At 34.7% G+C, this 22,199-nt stretch overlaps 1 protein-coding gene across 43 annotated transcripts in view; it reads right to left on the minus strand.

Annotated features, from left to right (window-relative positions):
• The window catches only part of PTPRD (protein tyrosine phosphatase receptor type D), a 1,159,824-nt gene that overhangs the window by 444,780 nt on the left and 692,845 nt on the right, over positions 1-22,199 (minus strand). For all 43 annotated transcript variants that reach the window (XM_064736588.1, XM_064736631.1, XM_064736633.1 and 40 more), the window contains one exon: positions 1,970-2,013. The gene's annotated coding sequence lies outside the window, so the exon portion shown is untranslated. The remainder of the gene's footprint in view (positions 1-1,969; positions 2,014-22,199) is intronic.

A 22,199-nucleotide genomic window follows, 5' to 3' on the forward strand; every position in this document is an offset into this window, starting at 1 on the left:
CCACTGAGGCTGATACAGAACATAGTTTGTATTTGCTGGGATTATGTGATATGATTTATCTAAGCAAAGATGAATTCTGCTGGAACTTCATACCTAACAACAAGTTTTTTCTGGACTTCTGGTATTGTCACTGTCATTTAACACAAGACTGAGAGTGAAATAAACCATAAAGAATCCATGAAAACAGGGAGGCTAGAGAGAGGCTAAGGTGTGTGTCTGATAACTTATTTAACTCCCTACCTATATTTTTGTGTTGCTTTCCAGTTGGTATCATATTCTATAAGCAGTAGCATAAAAGCAATAATGGTCAAATTTATAATTCTATAGCGCCCTTGGGGTACCAAGTAGCTAATAAAGGAAATTTTGGGAAATGTAAGAACAGTAGAATTTTATAGTATTACTACCCTTAGGCATGTATTCACATGACTACTCCTTAAGGAGTTTCTGAAGCTAGAGGGATTATCAATGTACTTACATATTTATGGGACTTTTCTTCCTCGAGACTATGGCATATTTTTAATCCCAAATAACTTTCTGCAAGAAGTTTCAGATTTTCTCTACAAGCTGCATTTATTCTTAACTTTACTTCCACTTTTTCAGACTTTGGTTTTAGTACTGGGATAAAATATGAGTGATTGGTTTCTTCTTTTACTTTTTACACCCCAGACATTATTTCTATTAAATTCTCTATGGTTTTGTCAGTTTATGTCTCTTCCAGATTGAAACATGTTAGATATGTAAGTCCTTACTCACATTCACTGACTTACTATTTTTGATCCTCCCTTTTTGTCATGCTCCTCATCTTGCCCTCTTTTTCATGTTGCTTTATTTACTTTAAAAATGAGCTATCTAACTCAGGATGAAAAATAATCACTTTCAAATTATGAGTGCTTGTGATATTAGGACTGCTTTTCTCAAGAAGTATAAATTCACATTTCCTGCATGCTGACTTTCACCTGACTATTACTCATTCACAGAATCATCTTAGTATTCTTCTATATTTACCCAAATATTATTAATTGTCCTCTAAATAGCTTAATAATCCCAGGTACATAAGTGGTATTATTCCTGCTAGCTTTTTCAGCTTTTCTGCCACAGCTGTAAATTTATTAGGTTATGGTGTGAAACATGAAGATTACCCATGATTACAGAAATAATTGAGCTTTTATAGTGTGACCAACACCACCAAATTTCCTAAACATTGTCATACATATATTTTATAGTATATAGAATGTAATATAAATTGCCAAACTTCTGTACACATATAAAATAATCTCAATTTTTCTGCGATACTTTACTTGTCATAAATCATTTATCACTGGGGACTGACATATTTCAGTTTATGCCCTACCTTACTCATTAAAAAGAGAGGTCAGGTCATATGTACCTAGAAAACATATTACCTTATACAAAGTAGGTAGAAAAAGTAATAAAAGTTTGGCACCCCTTTCTCATATAGCTATACCTTGCAGAATATTTACAACAATCAGTGTATTGCTGTCCAGTCTTACTCAGCCTTTATAGGTAAGTATTCCTGGTACAAAGGCCAGTGTGAGATAGTACACAAAACAGAAGGCTAGAAATCCACAGTACCCTTTATAGTTGCTCTTGCTAATCATTCAATGCATTTACTAAATTTCCATTTAATTCATAGCACAATTTAGCAATCATGCTGAAGCAACCAGACTTTTTTTCCAAAACTTCAAAATCTGATCTATGATCTTGCTCCCACACCTTAGGAGGTATCTATGCATCTATTACATAGTCTACTGATTCAATAATTATGTTCTATTTTATGACTAGGAGAAATTTGAATTTCAAAGAGGATACGCTTTCCAAGGTTTAATAAAAATTGCTAATTAGAAAGATATTTGTGGTTTATAACAGGAAATCCAAACCAAAAGAATTTGTAGGCCTTACAGGAAAAAGACTATGATGACTTAGAAAATTAGTAGATGTGAAATCTTACTTTGCACTTTTGTAGATTTTTATGCTGTCCACTGTGTTGCTCACCTAAGGAAAAAAAATAGGCAAAGTAAAACTTTGTGAAATGAATAATAAATTTTGTAGTTAGAGAATTTAGACTAAAATTTGTAACAAGTAAGTTTATTTTTTATTAATTTTGAATCCAAGTGAAGAGAACATTCTGTACATTGAGTACTTAATCTCTAATAGGAAAAGATTTCTATGCAATTAAAAAGTACACATATTTTCTTAGGTTTCATTCTATATAACAGTAAATCCATATAATACAAAAGGCAAAAGAATTGTCCTTCAAATTATGACTTATAAAAAAATAAACTCAATCTTCTTCAGTGGACTGAAATAGATATTCACTTTCATTGTGGGAAGAGAAACAGAAACAGATTTTATAGAATCAAGCGGTATGTTTAAATTTTTGAATGCAATCAATAAATATTTTAAATTTCAAATTAAGAAAATGAAAACACAAGAACCCAATTCAATACTTAGCTAATGTGATGAAAAACTTACAGACACTCCCTCTAAGTGGTATAAAGGCAGCTCTCAAAGGGAATTGCGTCTCAAAATGTGCTGCACTTTTCTAGAAAGCAGAACTACTTGCTTCCAAGTGATCTAACAATGATAGAGGGTTTGACAAGTTCAAGGCAGTGGCAGAATGTCTTCAATTTAAATTTGTGTTCTGAAGTTCTAGCTGAAGATTTTAAAGCTAATATTCTGTGGCTTAATTAATTGGAAAACACTCGCAGAACCATTATTTATGAAGGAGAAATAGAAAAGTATTTTTATGTGGATCATGGTTTAGGGATGATGGTGCCCAATTTGATGACTCCAAAAGACTCTTCCAACCTAGACACCACTTGCTTTTTCCCCTCTCCCTCCCATTTCCTCCTCCAGCTTGGGGTTGAGCATTGGAAGTACTAAAAGTGAAGATCAGTAGTTGAGATAAGAATAGTTTACTAGAAATAGCAGTGAGAAAAAACAAAAAGCAACAACAATCATATTAATAAAAGAAGTATACAAAAGAGAGAGTGATTCACATGCAAAAATGCTCACAATGGACCTGGAAACAATGAACAATGGCAGATGATGCCACCATGGTGGTTTTTGACAGGAAGCCACGCTCTTCTTTTTGGAAGCCAGACAGAGTCCTATCCCCCCATGCACAAAACTAGGGCAATGAGTTTGCAAATAGCACAGATGGGGTCTTCTGTTAATGAGAAATCTTTCCTTGGTTATGTTTTCCACAGCAGAGGATTTACTCATCCTACCAAAGTTTTCTACCAAAATTTTTATTGTTATCTTACTCAGTCTTAAAAAAACCTGGGTAGAGAGAAGAGCTGTCACTTTAACGGTGATTTTGCTGAACATACTTCTGAGGCAACCAAATTTTTGAACTACTTATCTATTTAATGTGATTTACATAGAAAACAGCAGTTAATGGTTTTCCTTGGCAAACACACACATATTCCAGATTAGAATATTAAGAAATTAAAGTAATATTATAGGAACCTGGTCAGCGTGTGTTGAAGCCTGTGGAGAGAAGTGAAACTGATGTTGTGTTCTTGCAGAAGGCCTCTTTATGTACATGGCAAGGCAATCAGGTCTTTCTGTCTTCTCTGGCTACCTCTACTTTCCCACCTTACAGGAATGGAGGATGGGCTGGCTTAGGTACACGTCATCCTCCTGGACCTTGTGCTGGAACCTTGCCCATAGCTGGGAAACAGAGGGTAGATCCTATGTACACATGCTGACTTATCTATCTCATATTGTGCCCACAAAAAAGAAGAATGAGCAGAAGAAATATGGTTAAAGCTAATTTTAATTCAGCTTACAGGACTACAGCAGGAGACAAAAAAATGGAAGGTAATTCAAATCTAAGCATTTGTTCTCTGTGCAGCAGATGCCTCAGGGCCCAAGAGGAGACACTGCAACAATCAACACGTTTTTTTATTCTGTTTTTCCCATTGTACTTTCATTTTTGATGGAGGTGTCTGTGCCAGGCCAAGCTCGATAGAACAGCTTCACTGCTTGTTCATTTTAATCTGGCCCTGATTCTTGCTCTGGTTCATAGATCCTGAAGATAATCTGATTTTATGTCTCCACAGTACTTTTACTGTATTTTTGAAGACACCCAAGGGAACAATATTCTAAACTGGTGCTAACAATTTATTATGATATATTTTATTCTCTTGTACTTGGGAGTTTTTTGTTGTTGTTTGTCGTTTGTGTTTGGTTTTTTTAAAATTTTATGAAAAGGCACTGTGAGGTGGCCTTAGAGACAGAACATGTAAAAGTTACTCTTCACAAAATATTGTTTGCAAGAGTGAAAAAAGCTCTTTTGGGAATGGGGAAACTGTGAATTTGTAGAGATGAGAAGAGTAAAAAAGTTAACACCGCACCTAAGTAATTTTTTTTTTTTTTTTTTTTTTGTATATCATCTATTCAGGAAGCATGTCAGCATGACTCTGGATTTCAATGCAGTTTTCACCCTCTTACCACATACTTCCAGGAGCTTTGTAGAAAAATGTATAATAAACAGCAGTTCCCATTTAAAGCTAAAAGAGAGGTTTTTACTCTAGGTGCTCCTTTCCTCAGTAATTTCAACAAAAGACACAAAAATGTCAACCCTCCAAATACCTCCCTGCCCCTAACCTAAAGGGAGAATTTTGAAAATACTTAGATGAATGAATAATTTTTCACATGTGAATAGTCAAAGTGAAGTTCTACTGACAGGGTAAAAGACATAAATTATACATGATTTAGCTCCTTCAGTAAGCATTGAATGCAAGTGACCAACTGAGTGTTAAATATATTGAGCAAAGGAATGTCACTGTGCTCTAAGGCAATTTAGGACATGTATTTCCAAAAACATAACAATAAATAAAACAAGTGTATTTTAAGAAAGCATCAGAGGAAAGGAATATTTTTAGAAAAGTAAATTACATATGCTCCTGCTGAATAAATAAAGTATCTAATGGACAATCAGTGGGTACAACATTTATTGCACTTGAGAGATGAAATGTAATTAAAATAAATGAAGAATTGTCCCCTACTGGAAAGTTTTCTGTTCCATTTGTAAGAATATTTTAAAAACATCATTTCAGGTCTTCTGAGGACTTCCACTATTAAAGAGATAGGGTTCTGAATTTGCCCTTTGTATGTCAACTTCATATGAAGTTCTTCCAGCGAATGATATAATGGTTTCCGTTTCTCATTCTTCAATCTTTGCTTTCCCTTCTTCTCATATTTCAACAATTCCCTCCCTCTCTCTAGTCAGAGGAACCACCACTTAGAAATTCTTTGTTGGCTTTAAAGCAGACTGGTGTTTCCATTACTTTCCTTTTTGAATTTTTTTTTAAATTAGGGGTTTTTATTTTATTTCTTTTTCTTTTCCCTTATTTTAAGCCAGACACTGTCTTCAGTATCAAGGTACCTGTCTTCTTTAGCAGACCTCCTACCTCATTTTTCTTGGTCCATCTTCCAATGACAATCTTTCACAGAAAAGCCAGTTTCCCTGAATCTTTATTATTTTTTTTTAAATTTATAAATGAAAAAGCCTAAATATGCAGTTTCTATTCAAGCAATAACTTATGCAGTAGCACTGCAACAAAGTCGGCAGCCTGGTACCAGTATTAGTTTTATCAGTTACAGCTCCACTGCTTTCAGTGGTACTGCACCTTTTGCCTGTTGGTCTACATATCAGTAAACTGTTTCCTCTGAGACAAAAGTAAGGAATATAGGAACATATTTTTATTTTTCGTAATAGGTGATCAAGCAGCTGGTTTTTTTTGTATTTCGGCAGAAGAAACAGCTTACCTAATGCAAATGCACAATTACACTGAGGGCTAGTACAGGATGAGTGTGCCGCACATTTGGAACACAGTCTTTCTCAACAGTGATGCTATGAAACATTTATGAACGCTGAAGTCTACACACATCAGCAAGCCTGCTAAAATTGAAAAGAGCTCCTTACTCATGCAAAAATAAGCAGATGCTTAAGTGTTTGCAGGAACAAGTTTTAATTTCTCTCCATGGGTGTTGGAGAGATCCTTTGCACAGGGATGAACTTCAGTCAATAATGATTAACAACAGTGACACACACTGCAAGGAAGTGTATCCACTCCACAAAAAATAATTTAAGTAGTGTTAGCTGGGGTCTGATCTGTGACATGTAAAACCTTAAGACTCTCAAGATATATTGCATTTTAGAACAATGTCTGCAAATATTTTACAGCAATGACTTGTTTTTCTTTCTTGTGTAGGACATGCCAAGACTTTTCCACCTAATAAAACCTACTATTTTGTTCGTTTCCTCAAAAAAAATGTATTGTCCATGTTTTCCTTTTAAAAGGAAAGGAAATAATCTCTATTTACTTCTACATTTTCTTATCGTGCTATTTTCCCTGACTAATTTCCAATGTTTTGACCTACCCCAAGTCTGGCTATTAGAAAAGAAATCTCAGAATTATTTTTGAATATTCTTCCTAATTTGCAAAATTATTTGTAACTGAAGACACATGCATAAATAAATCTGTATCCTGATTTATTAGTCTATCTTGACATTGCCATATTCATGATATCGGCATTTCAATATTTCATTTTGACTTTGCAAACTCATTAAATGCTTTTAAAAATCTGAATTACAGTATTCACCATTCTTCTGTTAGTGTAGAGAAGTCATAGGATTGGTTCCAAATTTACTAAATGCCATGGATTAATTTTCCTGAGCCCCATTATGTGGTTTGAATCAGTCCATTAACTAGCACGAGAAATTAATCTAAAATATGATTTTTATTTCATACCTATTCCAGAAACCTCTGTATAAATAATAGCTTTACAATTTTTCTGTGATGAAAGCCTGAATCCTTTCTACCTGTTTTTCCACAAGGGAATAAACTGGTTACTCATCCAACAGAACTTCTTTCTAACATATTCTTAAAAGATAAATTAATCACATTAAATTTTTAATGTGGCCTCTCATTTCTGTATGTGGTGCTTGAACCTCTCTGCCATTTCTATTTCTTATGATAAAATACTATTTTATTGCGTCTTAACTTGTCTTTACAGCCAAAGAAGGGATTACAAGATACCTTTTGCTCATTTCTCATGAAAAAATGATACGGAAAATGTTTATTTTTGGTACTCTGAAGCTAAAATAAATGTAAAAGGCTTACAAAAAGAACAAAGGTACCAGTGGGTTGTGTGGTAATAAGACATACTAAATTTTGACTTTGATTTCTTCATTAAGAGTTCCAGTGTTAGGTTTCACAATAAATTGAACAGTTCTGTTGATTATCTAAAGTTTGTGAAATCTGAAAAGATATTTATATGTGCTCATAATTTTGCATGCTGCTATGAGATGCATACTTGCTGTTTCATCTGGAAAACTTAATGTAGTAACATGATGTTAGGACATAACCAGGTATATTAAAATTTACACAGAACTCTAAAAATTTTCACAGAACTGCCATTCTAGAAATCACATTCTTGTCTGATACACTAACAGAATTTTCATGCCACTGCCTCAAAAAGAATAGCACACAAAGAGTATACGAGTAACTGAACGATAATAATATTGATAATAGACAATTTATTTCACCACATTTTGTTATATATTTTCTTGTTCAAGCAAGACAGATTTTTAGGTTTTGAGTTGGTTTGGGGTTTTGTTTTAGTGTTGGTGATTTTTTGTTTGTTTTTGTTTTGTTGCTGTTATTGTTTTTCATTGTGCTTATTGTTGCTCTGAGGCTATTTTATAATCTGGAGGACCTTGTTTTTAATAAGCTGAAATTGAGTTTAGTTAAGTGGAAATACACCATGGGAAGTGAAGAAATTTCAAAACATACCCATGACAACAATAAGAAATGTCCTCTGTGTCTAATTGCTGAGGCAGAAAGGATATGTAGAAATAATTGTATATGCAGAAATAATTGTATACCTTTACAATGTGCACATTGTATAAAAGAAGATAATTTGCAGTTAAGATTTAGGACAGATCGGTGCTTCATGATGACATAAATAATATTACTTAGCGTGTGGGCAAGTCCTAAGTCACAACATTAAAGAGACTGATCAGCAAAACGACCAGAAAACTCATTGTGTTTGTGGGTCAGATTACTTATATCCACAAAATCTCAAGCTTCCTCTGAGCATGCAAAATTATTTTGTTGCTTAAAACCCATACAGAGACTAGAAAGACTGTGTGAACAAAATTCAGCACTAAAAATTGAAAAAGGGACAAAGTTCACATCCAATGCAGCCCATTAAACTGCTGGGGGAGGGGGAAGGAGGCAGGGGAAGAGAGGAACAGATAGTTTGTTATTGCAATTGAATAAGGAAACACATAGTAAAAATTAGAAGACAAAAATAGAACTAGCCAGCTTTGTGATCTTTCACATTGCTTCCCTTTTCTTCTCCCTTTTTGTCACTTGAATTCTATGATATACACAAATATAATCTAACTTTATCAATCTCCTTAAGATTGCAAAGTGGGATAATACTCCTTTAATTATTCACACATGGAGTCCAGAAGGCTCTTTAAGCAGAAAACTGAGAAATCTAACTATTTCAATGTAGTGAGATACTTGTAGAAAACAAAATTTATACGATATGCTAACACTTAGAGGAATCACTGCCAGACAATAATCCCCACAAGATCTGCTACACTACAGATCCAATAACAGCCAAAGTGGATATATCCTAAGATACCTACCATGATTTTAGTTGATACTTCTCTACCAAAGGGTAAGTAAATGGAATACATATGAATGGGGATAAAATAGCAGTGGAGCCTTTCTACTGCTTTCAGGGACAAATTATTTTCCCCTCAAATATTCCAGTAGAGGAATATGTAGGCCCTTATTATCAAAACAATACAAAGTCTTGCTTAGACAGGATACAAGAAGTTTGATGGATGAACACAATGATTTTTGTACATTTATAGTACTAATAAAAAATTCTGAAATAGCAGTTATATACTAGTATATATGAAGAAGTAGAAGAATAACATTAAATTACAGCTGTACTGTCTTAATTTTCATGGCTTTTAAGCCATGAAATACTGCATAGATTTAGAGCACTACTGTGCAATATTGAATTCTGCCATTTATCTTAAACTAGAAATAAGTGAAACACTGAATATCATTAAAGTTAATAAGGGAATCATCTTAGTTGTTCTCAAGAGGTAATTTTGAACAGAAACATCCCCCCCCCCAAAACTGAGCTTATATTCAGAGTTGCTAGGGAATTAAATGAAATGGTTGCCAAGGTGAAATAATATATGAAAATTCCTGACATACATTATCCAAAGGTTTCTGTAGTCTGATCTTCCATTTTGGCTCAGTGTTACCAGTAATTTGAATACAGACATACTGTTGCTAAGGACTGATGCTGTTGCCAGGTGGAAATAGCCCATATTAACCTGCCATAAATATCTAAATATGTTGATAGAAGTGTGCTGATAAAAGATAGGAGAAACATGTCTTGGAAAATTGGATGATCTATTATTTCTTATCCGTGACATAACAGCGAAGTGACTTTTCTTACTCTTTGTGCACATGAACTCTAACCTATTAAAGTATCACTAAAGTACCCAACAATAATGACGATATTATTAAAGTAACATTGTGTTCTATAGAATATAAATCTTAATCAGGCATTCAATGTAATCTATAAAATTGTTACTGAGGGGATGTAACTGAAGTCAGATAGTGTGTAATTCAGACTAGCAAAGACATATGATCATTGCTTCTGGATCTTTCAAGCCATTCTTTCTTCTTAAATGTTATGAAATTTGAGCACCATTATCTCAAAGCAACTAAGAATATGCTTGAAGTAATATGATGAAATAGATACTTTGAATGAAAATGAACAGGTGCTTTACAGCACAGTTGCTGTGTGTCACATAGGTAACAGGCAGCTTTTTAAAATGCTGGCTAAATTGCAGTCTAATGCCTTTCTGGCAATTTGCATAGTATTGCCAATAATATTTTGTAGTATAATATTGCTTGTAAAATCTTACCCATTTCAGGAAGCAGCTCTGTGTTTATCAATCAAATAAAGAAAGGAGATCAGCAGAAGCTGTCAGACAGAAATATCCACACAGGAGTGCTTGAGAAACAGTTATAGTATCCTGTCTGGGTAAAGACAACTACTGTGCACTACATAAATATAATTCTAGCTTTCATTTGTCAGTAGTGAGTACAGAGCACTGACCTACATTACGCTACAGAAAAATGGATTGTATTTGATGAAATTACACATTTTGAGAAAATAGTTTACTGAAAGGTAATGTGTAAGTGGCAAAGTCACAGTGTTCAGACGCAGTTTTCTCCCTCTTCAGAATTCTTCCTAAAAGACATTTAACCATCTTCTACATCTTTCAAGGCAGCTTTGTTCTTGCTTTTGCCAGACTTTAAAAGAGAATTGTAAAAAGTCACTTAAGAGTATGATCTTTACAAACATCTGTTTGCTGTTCTACCCAAACTCAGAAGTAACTCTTGAAGTCGCAAAAGCTAAGAAAGCACATGACTGCTCTTCTGTTGTGGAAGTTTCTGTCTGTATGCTTAGCTTTGACTGGCACATAATTTCTTCTCTGGACCCTAATCTATTTTCTGCCTCACTAAACTTACAAAACTCTGCATAAATTGTTCTTTTCAGCTTGTTCTGTAATCCTATGAATACACAGACTTCCTGTTCATCCCTTCAGTCACTAAGTGCCAGCTGTTGGGTCCTGGAAACAGTTTTATTTATGTGAAATAAAAAAGTGTGGAAAAAAAAGTATTTGATCAGAAAGCTATGAAAACAACAAGAATGTGCTGAAATATCCAATCAGAATGTTTGAGTCAAGCAAAAGAAATTATTATGGTTTCCATCAATCAACATATGAACAAACTTAGACTAGATAAGTTTTACATGGAAAGATAAAACTCTGAGTGATTTCAGTCTATAAACGAATGCCTTTTTGATTGTTCTCTTGAGCATGAAACAGAGGTCATGCTGAGAAATTAAAAAAAACACCTCTGTGGAATGAACATAAATTAATTATCTTGATATATTCTGCCATATTGCATCTGTCAAAAATGTCCTTCTTTTTAATGGGAAATACACAACACCCCATGCATGCCCCCATCATATTTTCACAAGTTATAAAGCATGTGTGCATTTTTGGTAATTGGAATGGGAGTATTTATGTATTTTATCCAAAGGCTATTAATATGTACACATATAATTAGCACTGAGTAACTCATTACACGAATTACAATGACTTCCAGGAGGCATTGCCTACAAAGTGACAGAGAGATAGAGACGGAGCTGGTCTTATGGACATGCAATGGGAAAAAGGTTCAGCTTCACACGGATCGTGCTCCCCCTGCAGAGCTTTGAAGTTGCATGAATACATACGATATGGATGGGAATGACACTACTGGGTAGTGGTGCATTATTGTCCTTACTGATGAGCCACATACTCCTTGCTGTTTTCTGTAAGAAAGACAGCAGGTCTTTGCAACATACACAGCAGCAATGGTATCTCCTGTCAAAATTCTTTGCATTTGAAGACTATGCATACGTTGAGAACACATGAGAAATGATAGATCTCTTTTGAGAGTCTACCACGGGTATCTCTTTTGGTAAGAAACAATATTATTGAGTGTACTGTCTTGTACAAAAGGTGTCACCTTTCTTGCTCAGCTCAGCTTGTTTTTCCCACGTAACAGCTCCGTAGTGGAGAAGAGTGGTCCACATCTCACCTCACTATGTGTTGTCCAGCCCCTGCTGGGGCTGACTGGGGTAAAGAAAACTTGCTGACTTTTTTTACACATAGTATGTGAAACCTCAGACTTCTTCCCTATCACTAATTGTGTTTGACCTGTCACTGTTTTTCAAGACCAGAGAAGTAGCAAATCTGGCATGGCTTAAAGGGTAGCCTGATTCTTGAGAAGATCCACTTTTTCCTCACTAGTTTTCTTGGAAACAGCTGATTCTGAGCAAAGACCAGAAGTGGTGCATGTAGCTAAGGAGACTGGAAAATCCAGAAAGACTTCAGAATTGCTAGGAAGAAGTGGGTACTTGTTTCAGAGACCTAGGGAGTTACACATGTCCAAACACATGTCACATTTACAGTGTCATATGCTAAGATTTACCCACTGCTAATAAACTGGATCACTTCAGGTAACATCTTGAAATTCTGGTAACTCCTGGAGTCTGTGTCAGGCCTTCTGTGTTGACTTTCAGAGGTCACTAGCCTGCTCAAGAGTGAGAGAGAAGTGGTGCTTTAAACTCAAAATAGTTGTAACGTACCATGAGAAAAATAAACCAATTTAGACAGAGCACTACTGCTGTGTTCTTCTATCTTTAATCTCTGTGCCATCATACATTATGCCTTTGTGTTATCTAAAAGGAGGTCTGATTGAAATTAAAAGTTCTGCAGTAACTCGTTGGTGTAGTTGTGCTAAGAGTAACATTGCAATATAAGAGTTATAAATAACAATATTGCAATGAATACAGAAGTCTGCTAAGAAAAGTACCAGAGACCCCAAGAGATACAACAGAATGATAAAACATCTGGAATAATCTCATAATCTGAAATAATTTTATCCTACAGATAATTTTAGTATTTCTGTAGAGAAAGAGTTTACTATTCTGTATATATATATATATCTATATTAGTATTCACATATAAGTTTTAGTATAATTTTAGAATTTGCTGATCAGAGGGAGAAACAAAACTACTATTTAATGAGAAAATTGGTTAGCAAGATCCACTAATAAAATAAAAACCTTTGCATCTGTTTGATTTTTTACTGGAGAAACTTGGATGATGGGATACAAAAACATAATAAAGTCTACCCTTTCATTCAGAGAACTCTGAGAACATCTAGGATTCATCCAGGTAGTCAAAACCCATATGTACTGCCACAAGTGCTAAGCTAACTAGGAAATCTCTTAATTTCTTATAAGAGTTAACCAGATCTTCTAGTCAGGCCAGTGTTTTCCATGTCTTCTGGAACTGAGGTGCATGTGGAAATATGGAAACTTCCTTTTATTTTTGAGACTTGCTTCTTTGCCCAGTTGTTTTTCAATTTTCTTGCTTTTTTCTTTGGATATCCTTTGAAACTAGTCATTAAACAAACTTAACGAGTGCTACTGATAAAATTTAAAACTCTACTATACTTTAAGTTTACTGGATCCTACATAATATCCTATGAAGGAGAAATATGATGTATAAATCTTAAGGTTTTTCACCTTATGTTACTCACAACTACCTGAAATTACTTATAAAGAACCATGTATTGTGTTTACAAGGAAAGTTCAGAGAAATTGCTCCATTCTTATGAATGTTCTACTGAGAGTATGAAAACAGGATGGAGTCATGATGTTTATATGGGAGATCTTCAAGGAAAATAAGACGCATTATTACAGTAAATGATGTTCCAACTGTGTCCTCTATCTTCAACATATAAAAATCTGAAATTTCTCCCTCCCTTTTATCTGGTCTGCCCACTCTCAAGGTAATATGGAGGAGCCCTGTTATGTTCTAGAAGAGTAACAAGGGGATATAAAGAAGACAATGCTGGAGAAGTTTGTTTTTTCTTTCCTGAAAATATTATGATAATATAGATGCCTCTTTTCTTCATTCTTTTGGCCCAAAGTCAACCACTGAGTTCTGAAAAGACAAATATCTACCTTTCAGACATATGCGTATCAAATGCATTTCCATATACATTAAAAATATGCATGTATTATCAAATAAATCATCATACTTATGGAATGGTAAATTTTCCATAGCAGGTGGAGCCAGAGTTCCAAGAGATCTTACTATAATCAGGGCAAAGGCACACCAAATCAACATTTTTAGACCCAAAGGAAAAAATGGAAGTAAGCAAAAAATTTGTAATGCATAAATTGAAGACACTTCTGGTTTTACAAAATAAATAGTAAGTTTAGCAAAGCTATCAAATATTCATACTGATATTAGAAAATGAGACTTGTTACAAAAACATGCAGTATTTGGCAAATCATAGGGATCTGAAGAGTTGTTTATAATTTTTTATGTCAAATGTCAAAACTAAAATTTAACGGACTTTCCAAGCAAACCTTTTCATAGGCAATATCTATGTATATAACATCCTCCCAAATGTGTTTTAATTTAAATTACTGTATACTTTTCAGTAAAAGCAACCAAAAATATACTTTTTGCAGCATGATATTAATGAAATTGGCACAGTCACAGTGATGACATAAGCAGCAACTCTTGTTTTCTAATTTCTGTGAGTAGTGAAAACAACTAGCGTAATAAAAAGGCCATGACAGAAGAATTATAAATTTCCTGGTTTTCTGGCTATGTTACCTGGTGTCATCTATAACTGCTTATCCCTGTGCTCAAATTTATGCAAATTATTTCTACTTGTAAGGAGAAAACTGTTTTTATATCAACTTGCCAGAGAACCGCCCTCTTTTTCTCTGATTTCCTTTTCTGCCATAGGATTTTACACTCAATTTATCAGGCAATTAAAACTTGAATCAGCCGTTACATAGCAATTGTGCTATAAGGGGAATATATTGCAAACAAAGGTTTGATTAACTCCTGGACATGGCACTAAAACTGTAGCTGGGGTCTGTGTATCATCCTGATAACAAAATAAAGCACTTACTCTTTAATGGCCCTCTCTGGGGAAGAGAGGAAAGGATTGGATGTAATGGCAACAAGGATAAAATATGAACTAGGCAACAGGTAGCCAATTTCAAACTTTGGTCAGTGAGTAAAAACAACTGCCACCTTGTATCTCTTTAATTACCATAAAGAGATTTGATCTTACGATAGCTTGAGAATTCCATACATTACAGATGCTCAACTGCCACTAGCAGATATTTTTTATTCATAGTTTCAAGGCAGGCCATAAAAAAATTCAAGGGAAGCTTTCACTTTTGGAGGGGAATATGATCCAGATTAATTCTTTGTACAAAATGTTTGTTCTCTCATTCTGGATATCCATATTCAGGAATTCCACCTGAACATGAGGAAGAACTTCTTTACCGTGCGAGTGACTCAGCACTGGAACAGATTGCCCAGAGAGTTTGTGGAGTCTCCCTCACTGGGGAGATTAAAGAAATCCTTTCTATGGAGAAATCCTGTGCCATGGGCTCTGGGATGGCTTTGCTTGAGCAGGGAGCTTGACCCACTGGGGTCCCTGCCAACTTGATGCATTCTGTGATTCTGTGATACTGAAAATTTGATATCCAAGTAGGTAGTTTGACTTTTCTGCTGATGGCCTCATCACTTTGAAAATCAACACCAGGTTTCACAGTACTACATAAAAGATATGTCCTACAATGAGCTTGGCCCTCCATGAATTTCTCATGTAACTTGTATTCATTCCATAATTCCTTTAAAGACGCTTTCCCAGCTCCATGACATCTATATTTTGTGGATTTTTTCTGGGGTAGAGCAGCTATTAAAAAAAAAGTGAGAAGATCTAGTCTAAGCACTGCTTTTTGACACAAATTATGCAAGCATGTTTCAGGAGAAAACTAAATATCAGGTGTTTAGTCCGGTGACACAGGAAATTATTCCAATATCCGACTTGACATACCTCAAGCGCTATTTTCGTGGCTTGAGTGGAACAATAGGCCTATTGAGACAGAAATGGTAATGAAATTTCTTATTTACAAGTAAAAACCTATGCAAGTTGTACTTCTTCTCTACATTTTTTCTCTACAAGGCAACTCTGTTCTGTGACTAAGAACAAACCATGAGCTGTCAAGAGAGTTCTTGAGCAAAGAAAGCACAGGGAGAATAGGAATGCAAAGCACAGGTCACATCATGACAAGCCTTGCTGCCTAAATTCCAGACTGGATGGGCCCTGCTCTCCACTCTAAACAAATAATTGTGTCCTTCATAGCATTTTTTTAAGAGATATGATCTTATCCAAACCTATGAGTGGAAATGAAGATCCTTGCTTGATTTCAGAGCTTTACAGAAATTTACAAAGATCAATGAATCCAAGAAAATAAATTTTCTATGGACGAAGACAGCCAAGGTTGTAGATGCATTGAAGAGGGAATGGAAAATGAGGGAGAAAGAAAATAGAAGAAACAATGAAATTAAAGACATGAGAAGGGAAGTAGGAAAGGTGACAGAAGGAAAAAAAGTTTAGAGAGGGAAACTTAAAAAATAAGAGAGAGACTTAAAAAGACTCTGAAAAGGCAGAAGAGAAAAGGAAAGAAGTGAAAGAAAGAGGAAAAAGATACAGAAGTATGAAGAGAACTGGAGAAAGAGTGATCAAACATTCTTTAAAGTATGATACTCTTTTCCATATACATGGAAAAATAAGAAACAGGGAAAAAGATTAAGAGAAAATTAATAGAGAGAAAGAACACTTGCTTAACATCTCTGGCAATGATGTGGAGCACAGAGACAGCACATGCATAATGTCTGCAGAAGGACCAGTTAATAATTTTGGGGCCAAAGAGATAAATACAGAGAAAAGTTTAAAACCTAATATACACTATTGAAAAATGAGAATACTATACTTGAGACATCATATCTTACTGTTTCTCTCTCCTTTTCTATAAAGGAATTCCTTAGTGATTCATAGGTTGTTTCACAATTTTTTCTTCAAAATGTTTTTGCTGTGTTCTCATATTGTCAGTAGAATTCTCATTTAAAAGAGTTTATAAGGGTATTATTATTCAGAAGAGGCCTTGACAAGTAAACATTATATTTCATATCAGTCCATTTTGAAATTCCAGCTCATCCATGTTTCATGTGAATATTATTTTATTCACAATTAACTCCTTTTCTGAATTACCAGGGTTATTTCTTTGCTTCAGTTGATTTGTCAGATTTATACAGGAGTTGATAAAGCAATTTTCTTAATTCAGAGATACCAGCTTCCCAGAACCCGAATCAAGGTGTTTCTTTTAAAGCTCATCTTACATCAGGAAGTCTTCTGTGAATACAGGGATGAAAAATTGTTTATTTGCTCTTCTCCCAAGAGGTATGATAATATACAGTTGACAGTAGATGACAAAGTGAATTTCCTCTTTTATCCTTACTCTATGGCTTTTTAAAACTTTTTTCATTTTCTTACCATAAAGCTAAATAATACCTCAAGTCACATTGTGAGTCCAAGAGTTTCTAAGATTTCAATGTCATTCCTGTGTTTGTTTTATTATTACTGTAACCAAATTCAGAAGGATGAAGAAGAAAATTGAAAATATATTCACTTTCCACCAAAGGAAATTTAAGCAACAGTAGCATTTTCTGTAGTGTTTTACAGGTGTCTTTCTTCCCTTAAAACTAAAGATTAAGAAATTCTCCTTTTGCAAGGTAAAACCCCATAAACTGTGTTCCAAATGAAACATTTAAGAAGTCTACAATACAATGTCTGAAGGGGGATGGTTAGTTGAAATAAAGTCCTAAAAGCTGTCATCATGTCATTCATCCCTGAAATCAATAGTTGTGCCTCAAGGGCTGAAACCTAGTTTCAAATAAATCAACTAGAAAATACCTAGCACCCAAAACTCCTAGTGCTATGTTTGACGCCATCATTCTACCTTGAAATTAATAACTACACATCTATATCTGTCTTTCTGTCTATCTATCCATTCATCCATCCATCCATCCATCCATTCATCTGCCTGATCTATCTATATCCTTATCTCTAATCAGCTTTTGGCTTTGTATTAAACTAAGGAAATTTTCCCAAACATTCTCAAATAAATGTTTAAAATTAGTGCCATGAATACCCATTTACTGTTGTTTAAGTACTCAGAGAGTGACCATTTATATATACACTGCTACAGTTTTAGGAAAATCCATAACCATAAGTCTTTTTCTTGACACTGAAACTCTGTGTAGTTATACACTGCCGAAGAAAAGAATATTGGATTTCTGAAAACAATAGTTCAAATAATTTTCACAGAGATTTGGTCAATAAAATATGTTATGAAAGGAGAACAGATTTCAAGAACTTTCTGGGAAATTTTATACTATAATTTGAGACCGTAAAAAGTATCTGTTCACCTCCCTGTTAATCTGTAGTATTTCTAGTTCATGTTAATAGTAAAAATTGTGTGGCAATGTTACTCACACAATTGAATTGCAGCATATAGTAGCACATAAGAAATACAGAAATCCTGAAATTTCATGAGGAGTCCATGATGTAAATTTACGGTAAAAAAACCCAGGAGTACTCATGCTGGCTTGATTCTGCTATCATTTGCCTTGGTAATAGAATTCCCCATGAAGTAGTAAAGGCAAAACCTGAATTTATGCTTTCCAAGAACTCACTATCAGTTGCTCTTAATTCTTCAGAAGTTGAACAAAAAAAATCTTAAATAAAGGTTGGAAGAAATTTATTGCAATTTGTACTTCCTGTTATTTTTGTGTTAATTGCATACCTGTAAATTTGTGAAGGAAGACCAACCACAAAGTTTTATAAAAGAGGGAGCAAGGCTGCAAACCACATGAAATATGAGAAGTATACATTTAAAGCCAGAAAGGAAAAGTAAGTATGAAGGTCTTAGGAGGAACAGTTTTGGGTACAACTTGATTAGATACATGAATGATCTAGAAACAGGTAGTTTAAGTTATATAGTTTTCAAAAAAGGCATTTTACTAGAGATTAACAATGTTGAACAACCAGAAAATGAATAGAAAGGCAGCAACAACTTTTTTTCTCTCCTCTTGCGTGTAATTGGCGTGAGAGTTGCTGAATATCCTGTTTGAATAATTTGGATAAATTATTTGGGTATGCGTTCAAAATGACCTGAAGAAATTAATGAGTTTAGAAATTCAAATTTCATAAATTAGCTTTTGGATTTATTGCTAAATCTAATCAGAGATGTTCCTGATTTATGTAAACATACCTTCCTTCAAATGTCTATTTATAGGAATCAGAAAAGCCACATACATCTGATTAAAAGTTTTCTTTACCTGTACTTTTGTATTTTATGATATGGAAATTTCAACTCAGTTTTAAAAATGGAACTGACATTTTCATAATAAAGAAACTTTCACACTGTCTGTGTTCACATTTCAATACTACAGTCCTTTGTATTGCTGCAGTGCTTTATTTTGTAAGCATTAATAATCATCTCTCAGAGCATTGCCAGAGGCAGATAATATAGGTATCACTAGTGTTTGAAGGAGAAATAGCAAAGTCTTTTATCAAAACCTGTCTGATAAGGTACGATTTGGTGCGGGGTGAAAGTGTTTTAGAATTGAATATTTTATGACAGCAATAAGTTTAAATATATTTCAGAAACATAATGATCTACTGCAGTAATTTTCAGTTTAAGATGTACCTGTTCCATTCAAAAAACCAGCACAAGAAAGTAAAAATGGCTTCTTAGGTACCTGGAGGGACAACTCTTTTGCAGGATGAATTATCTTTTTTTCTAATTGTTGAGACCTTATTTTTTTCTATTAATTTAAAAAGAGTGTCCTCAATATCAACTGTGTTTCAATATCATCCAAATACATTCAGAAAAAAGCTGCTACAACAGGATGAGATCAACAACATTTGATGTTTAGTTGGGACATGTTTTTTCACTAGAATTACGTGTTTGTCTCACAACTACATTGAGGCAATTCCCCCTTAACTCTTTTTACTCTTTAAAAAACATAGCACATATTTGCTGTATTTACATGCATGGCAGGCCAGTTCTTTTTGCTGTACATGGAAATTGCTACATTTTTCTAGATAAAAAGGTATATATGCTGCTTGTGGCAAAATTACTCATAATGAAATTGCTCATTGCTGAATTGCTAGACTTGGCCAATATGCTTCTGGCTTTCCAGGAAATGCTACTGTGTTTTAGGCAACTAGAAAATATATGAACTATCTTCTGCCGTTTCATTAAAAAAGGAGGGAGATCTTTTAAAGTTGATGCCAGAAACTGTTGAAAAAATGCAAGGTCACATAAAAATTAGAGTTCTTTCCCCAGAAAAGTGGATAGGATCAACAGCCCAACTAAAATTCATGCACACCAACACACTCAGCATAAGCAACAAACAAGAAGACCTAAGCCATTGTGAATCATAAATACTATGACATATTTGTCATCATGGAAACACGAAGGAATGTCTCACAAAACCCAAGTGCTGCAATGATTGTCTATAAACACTTCAGAAGGGATAGGCAAAGGAAGAGAGGTGGTGGAATAGCCCAGTATGTTAGGAACTATCTTGATCTTAATGACGGTGATGATAAGGCCAAGTTCTGATGAGCACAAACCAGGGGAAAGGCTGATAAGGCAGGTACTATGGTGGGAGTCTGTTTTAGAGTCAGGGTGCAAAGGCAGAGAAAAGTTTTTATAAGCTGATGGAAAAGGTAAATTGCCTAGAGTTCTGCTGGGGAGGCTTAGATTTGATATTAGGAGAAATTTCTTTTTTGAAAGATGTTCAAGCACTGGAACAAGCTGGCCAGAGAAGTGATGGAATTGCCATCCTAAAAGGTATTTAAAAGATGTGTAGATGTGACACTTAAGGACATGGTTTAATGGTGGACTTGGTAATGGTGAGTTAACAACTTGAAGCAATGATCTTAGAAGTCTTTTCCAACTTGAGCAACTACATGAAATATATATTAAAAATATAATATCCCTCTGGAAAGAAATATAATAAAATGACCAAGCCAAACTTGATTTTTTTCTTGCTATTTTACCTAAAAGAAAAAAAATGACTAAGAAAATCAAAGAGCAAATTCTCCGTTTTCTGATAACAAATTGCACTCTGTCCCATGGTGCTCTTGTTGCAGAGACCTGGCAGAGTTTATAGCCATGTGGGTATGTTTAGGCTGTTATTCTATACCTTCCACATCATCTCTGGCAGTGTGATTTTGGGGAAAAGAAAATAGTGAATACATCATCTCAATCTATACTGTCTGCCTTTGTCCCTTTCTACCTAGAGGGGGCAGGGAAGAAGTGAGAGGAGTTTATTTCAAGTTTAATTTCTATCTTGTCTTAAATTACCAACATGGTTTCTGCATCCAAGAGATTTTACTACAAGAGAAAAGTTGGAATCCAGAAATAAAACTCTGATGCTGCTATGTAATATATATATATAATCTGGCTTTCAGTCTGTTACTATCTGTAAGCAAAATGATGCAGATTTTGACAAAACAAGCCATAATTGTTTTTCCCTAATAATTATAGAACTAGGCCTATTTGTGCCCACCAGCACTGTGGGTCCTTGGACAGAACTGTTGAAAAAACAACTCTTAACTGAATGAGAAATAGCTGATGTGTCTCTAAAAATGTTTGGAAATCCTCTGTCATAGGTGTGTATTTAGTTGTTGTAGGAAGCACAAGTCTGTTACATGTAGGGGTAATGCAGAATGAACCCTAACCCATATATTTCATTACAACTCCTTCACACTCCATTACACAAAAGCAAAGACTCAAGAAAGATCTTCAGCCTGGAACTTGGTCTTCTTTCTTCCTCCAAAATACAACTCCTTTAACAAATGTCATGTAATAAATTTCCTGTTATCCTGATTACATATTTGTGAGAGAGGATGAGCTTCATTGGGAAATTTTAGAGGTTCTTCCACTAAATCAGGTAGGTAGAGGTCTCAGCCCCAAGATTTTCCAGCAAAACCTGATCTGAATCTTGCTGGGATCTGTATTTTCGTTTTACAGTTCATGGAGGTGTTCATATTTAGCTGATGGGATAGCTTATAGTTGATACTACACATTACAAAGCAGCATACATAATGCTCAAATGACTTCTTTGTGTTGTGGCAATCATACTGCTAACACTTCTCAGTTACTGAAAGTTACTAAAGCCACACTTATTTATATATAATATTGTAAATCTGATGACAATAATAATTACACTTGTTAATATAGTTTAATTGGCTCTGGAACTTCACAAACCATGCTCTGTTAGACCATGAGAAAAGCAAAGTTTGTGACTTGGTACTGAAGACTGTACCTATCATACACTTTTCCGCATAGCTTTATCATGTGTGGTGAGATTGGGCTGAAAGCCAAAGTGGGCTATGCCATATTCATGATAATTTTGGCTTTTGAAAGGCTGCACATAGAATGTAACTTTCACAAGCCACTGCTTCTTTCAGGAACGGAAACTGGTTTTCACTCCTGTGTGTTAAAAGGACCTACAGAAGTTGCATGGATCTGCAGACTGCCCTGTGCTGAGTCATCAGCCTTGCTACAAGTGCTTCCTTCAAGTGCTCCGTGCTGAGAAA

This window comes from Zonotrichia leucophrys, chromosome Z (assembly GCF_028769735.1).
Source record: "Zonotrichia leucophrys gambelii isolate GWCS_2022_RI chromosome Z, RI_Zleu_2.0, whole genome shotgun sequence".
NCBI lineage: Eukaryota > Metazoa > Chordata > Aves > Passeriformes > Passerellidae > Zonotrichia > Zonotrichia leucophrys.